Source organism: Grammomys surdaster, unplaced genomic scaffold (genome assembly GCF_004785775.1).
Source record: "Grammomys surdaster isolate TR1022 unplaced genomic scaffold, NIH_TR_1.0 126189, whole genome shotgun sequence".
Lineage (NCBI taxonomy): Eukaryota > Metazoa > Chordata > Mammalia > Rodentia > Muridae > Grammomys > Grammomys surdaster.
In genome coordinates this window covers 2,586,582-2,592,045 of record NW_021620995.1, presented here as the reverse complement: position 1 = coordinate 2,592,045, position 5,464 = coordinate 2,586,582, and the positions used below count along the sequence as shown (strand labels likewise).

The 5,464-nt window shown below is 36.5% G+C and overlaps 1 pseudogene; it reads left to right on the top strand.

The window, feature by feature from the left end:
• The first annotated feature begins 89 nt into the window (after positions 1-89).
• Positions 90-497, top strand: LOC114613121 (annotated as a pseudogene).
• Positions 498-5,464: the final 4,967 nt, after the last annotated feature.

Sequence of the window (5,464 nt, the reverse complement as noted above, 5' to 3'; positions counted from 1 at the left end):
AGAGAGAGAGAGAGAGAGAGAGAGAGAGAGAGAGAGAGAGAGAGAGACTGAGACTCGCCGTCGTCCGGCTGAGGCGTTTGCTAGTTGAGATGATGGCGATTGGGATGCTGGATTCGCAAGCCCGATTTGGTCAGTCGGTGAAGGGGCTTCTCACGGAGAAGGTGAACACTTGCGGTACCATAATCGCGCTCACTAAGCAGGTGCTGAAAAGTTCGCGGAGCTCCGAGCTGCTGGGGCAGGTGGCTCGAAATATGGTACTACAGGAAGATGCCATCTTGCACGCAGAAGATAGTTTAAGGAAAATGGCAATAACAACACACCTTCAGTACCAGCAAGAAGCTATTCAGAAGAATGTTGAACAGTCGCCTGACCTGCAGGACCAGTTGAGTCATTTGCTCAAGTAGCGTGTCAACAGTAGTTGACTTCTTTGCCTGATGCGGAGGAGAATGTATCCTACACAACCATCAGGCTGTGGCCTTGGTTTTTATTTTCATCTCAAAAAAAAAAATAATCGTCCAGAAAAGTCTTGTGAAAAGAAGCCAAGTGACTGAACATGGAAGCAGATCTTAAAATGGATTAATTCATCTTCAAGTTGTTTTATAGGTTGAATCATTAGCACTAAAAAAAAAGAAAGATACCTTAGCTTGTTAAAAGCTGTATTGTCTGTGATCCTATGTACATTGATTCTCTCTCTCTCTCTCTCTCTCTCTCTCTCTCTCTCTCTCTGTCATTCATTTTAATCTTTATTTTTATCATTTAAAGAATTTGTGTATAAAGGGACATAGTATACACGAATTAGAGAATTAGAACAATCTACATTTTCAGGTTCCCACTAGGGTCTTGGAATGTACTCTGTGGATAAGGAGGTCCTTTGTATACAAGCGTGCACTTATGCTTGTTTATAGTAGCATTTGTATATACTTGGAAAAAATGTTTGCTTTAATAGAGTTTTGTTCTTTTTTATTTCTCTATCTATCTATCATCTATCTATCTATCTATCTATCTATCTATCTATCTATCTAATTTTATTTTTGAGACAGGTTTTTCTCTTTAGCCTTGGCTGTTGGGGAACTCATCCTGTAAACAAGTTTGGCCTTGAACTCACAAAGATCAGCCTGCCTCTGACTCTCAAGTTGTGTGATTAAAGACATGTGAAACCTAGCTACAATTTTTATTCTATCAAAAATATCTATTTATTTATTTATTTATTTATTTATTTATTTATTTATTTATTTAAAGTATATGGGTACTCTACCTGTTTGTACTTACAGGCCAGAAGAAGGCATCAGATACCATTATAGATGGTTGTGAGCCACCATGTGGTTGCTGGAGAAGCATCCAGTGCTCTTAACCACTGAGCCATCTCTCTAACCCCAGTTTTTATTCTTAATGAAACATAATGACTACTGCTTTATGGGTCATAACAATAAATTAACAGCCTTGATTAATAAAACACTGTTTTTGATTACTCTAGTACTTACATATTATTGCCAATATCATGTGATACAATATTTTTTCATCTATTTTTCCACCAAATAGAACATGTGCTATAGTATAAATGATTCCTTTGTGTATGAAAATGAATTCAGATTTCTCAATATTTTTAAAATAAAGCTGTCAGTGCTTAGATACTTAACTAATATAGTTAAGTAGACAGTTATAGACTAACATAGTTATAGACAGTTTAGTGCTTAGCACTGAACTGTCTTCAGACTTTAAGTCATTCACTTTGAGTATATCTCGAAACAACCTTACGATGTGGGTTACATTTATATTTGTTTTATTGTTAAGAAAGAGAGATAAAATAATTGGCCCACAGTTCAACAGCTTGAAAATCTTAGTGCTTATGTAAGAATTGAAGCAAGTTAATAGAATTTTGTCCTTTACCAGTGGGTTGAACCAATAAAATACTTCCTTTGGATTCTTGTTGTGGTACTTCTTAGGCAAGTACAAATCTTTCCATTCCTGATTTTATGGATGAAGGCATGAATGTTCAGGAATGTATAAGGATGGGTCCATGGTCCATTGCTCAATCTAAGGACGAACAAATTCCTCTAGGTACACTCTCGATTCCTGAGAGTCATTTGGGCTAAATGAAAGATATAAACATATTTGCCAGTGTTGGCCCAGCTAATCTATCTAGGTTTCTTAAGTCAATTTACATAACACACTCCTTGGTTTTTAATTGAAAATATTATATATATATATATATATATATATATATATATATATACAGTTTTTAAAAAAGGGAGAGAAAAAAGATAAAAGGGAAGAAAAGGCCTCACGCAAAGCAATATGATACAAACAACCTTTAAAATGCCATCTATTTCATTTTTTTGTTGGCCAACTACTGGTGGTTATAGGGCCTGCCCTTACCAGTGTTTTGCATACCCAATGAGACTCTTCTTAGACAACATTAATTTTTTTTAATTTGTGTACAGTTATCAATTAGATTTAGCCTATGAGTTAATCATGGGAGTTCCTGAGTGTCTACTTTACTGCTAGGACTCCATCTATCTCAGACCTGTGCAGACACTGCCAAAATCTATGTGAGTTCATATAGATATTTATCCTGTATTTAGAAGGTCCTTTTTTCCCCTTACTATCCTCCGTCTCCTCTGTCTCAATCCTTCTGCCTCCTCTTCTGCAGAATTCCTGATCCTTGAGGGTATGCTTCGATGGAGGCATCCCACTATGACTGAGTCTTCTAATGTCTCTCGCTTTGTGCACATTACCTGGCTGTCTTTGTTCCCTCTACTTCTGAAAGAAGCTTCTCTGATAATGTCAGAGGAAAAATCTGATCTATTAGCATGTCATTTAAAGTCCCTTTATTACTGTATTCATTGTTTTTCCCTTAAAACCAAAACCTATCTTGTCTGAGACTCTAAGCCACCCAAGTAGTATTGTGAATGGGCTCCATCTCATGGCATGGGTATTAAATCAAATTAGATATTATATTCATGAACTTTGTGCTATTACTACACTAGAGTATTGTCTAGGTAGGTCACCAGTGACGATCAAAGGGTTTTGAGCTGGGTTAATGTTTCTTTTTCTCTTTTGGTAGCATTCAGTGTACCTTCTAGTATCATGAACTGTAGTGGTGGTAGAGTATGTAGGTGTGGAAGCTCTAGGTGGGCACAACTTAAACTTTGTGTTCAATGATTTGGGTAGGTGTTGTCTTCAGTAATTGGGCTTTACCATCAATTTGTAAAGATCTATCAATAGTCTTGGAAATAGTGAAGGTTGTTTGGGAGTACTCATGGGGACAGCAACTCAATTATATGTAAACAATACCCCAAACTGCAGGCTCCAATTGATGGTGAGAGATGGCCAGTTGGGACTCCATTTTTCCTTCCTATCCTCCAACCTCCACTACCTAACTCTATACCAGTCTGCTGCATTCATACCGATTGTAGTTGGTCATTGAAGGCTTAACAACTAATATTCACATGTAAATTAACACAATACATTTCATATTAGTGCTTTAGGGTCTCACAAACCTCACTCAGGCTTTTTTCAAGCTCCATTATTTACCTTCAAATTTCAAGATTTCATCATTTTTAACAGGTGAGTTATATTCCATTGTTCAAATGTAGCACATTTTCTCTATTTACCCATTGATGGACACTTAGTGTATTTCCAATTTCTGGCTATTATGAATAGAACTCCATTGAATATTGTTGAGCAAGTTTCTCTGTAGTAGGATACAGAGTCCTTTAGTTATCTGCCCAAGAATGGAACAGCTGGAATTTGAGGTAGATCCTCAAAATTTTGTGTACTTTCCTGAAGAACTGCTATACCAATTTCTAATAGCAGTACAAGTTTGCAAAAGAAATTGATGAGTATTTCCCTTACTTCATATCCTTACCAGTATGAAGTACCATTAGTACCTTTTTCTTTTGAGCTGTTTTATACAACTTACAAACTTAGTGTTAGAGGTAAGTACTATCCTATCAATGAATCTAAATAGTAACTTCATAAAAAAACAAAGCAAAACAAAACAAAACAGAACAAAAATCAGTGTCAGTATGGTTAAAATGAAAATCTTGACATGTGTTTTAGTTCTCAGGCTTCCTCTATCCAATTAGCATACTTCCACCTTTTCCCTCTTGGTTACAACAAGAAGAAACAAACATGTACTTCTCATGCTCCTCTCTGCTTGTTTACACAGTCCAAGGCTTGCATCTTCACTTTGTATGGTTTTGCTGAGACACAATGGTCTGAGACACAATAGGATGTTAACAAGGGTTATTGTTTTGCTATTCATATGAGACTGGGACTTGTTCTAAACAGATGCTCACAGAATTGAGCATAACTCACTGAGCTGGCTCCAAGTCACCCATTCTATGAGTTTCAGACATAACTTTTCATTCTAGAGATAGGTAGGATTGAAACAGGGTGTTCTCCTTCTGTAGCCTAGTCTGGTTTTAAACTTGCTCAGGCTAGTCTTGAACTTGTGGCAACCCTCTTACATCAGCATCCTCAATTCTGAGATCCCAGACATGATACTACACCCAGCTTGTAATTAAAAGAAAGTCAGAAGCCTCACAAATAAGTAAAGCATTTATTTTACATATTAAAATTACTTGCATCCCTCACATAAACTTATCACAAACTTTATGCTTTTTTTGTCTGGAAAGACACAAAGGAAGAGTAGAAACCCCTCATGTGCTGAAGCATCCCTGGGCCTTTACAGTCTTTTCTGTGCTTACTAAAATCCTTTGAGGAGAGCACACTGCAATTCATTCCAATGTGAGGAGAAAATATAGTGAAATAGAGATCAAATTTTCTTCTTCAATTATTACACATCAAAATTACGGCAACACTAGCTTTTCTTACCTTACAAATAGTGTGTTTTGCAGGTGTGATGACTTCCCTATATGAATAAAGATGAGCCAAAACAGTCTGTAAAGACTAGTAAAAATCATTGTGGAAGAATGCATTAAAATGTGTATGTTTGCTAACCAGCAATCAAAAATGCTAATGTGCAGAAGGTCCAGGAAAAGCAGCTTTAATTCACAAAATTTGGTGCATTAAAAGAAACTATGTATTTCTGATGGTGTTTTTAAATATAGCCTATTCTTAGATGTTTGGTTATTTTAATTTTATTTTTGAACTACATTTCACTGTATAGCTTACATGGGACTCAGACTAGCATCTTTCTGCCCAATTCTTGTGAATGCAGGGAACATAGACTGTGCCAATAAGCTCAGCCTATTCTGATTTTGATCATTAAACAAAATTTCTTTATTTATTTGTGTGGATGTGGTTGGTGTACATATGTTGATATGAGTGCAACTGGGTGTGTATGCATTCATTGGTATGGGTCCAAGTGTGAATGGGCATGTACGTTTTTGTCCATGTGTATACACACATGTTTCTAGGCCAGAGGCTGATGTTAGGCATCTTCTTTACTCTCTTTTTATCCCCTCAATAGCTTATGAGACAGTGTTTCTCACTGAAC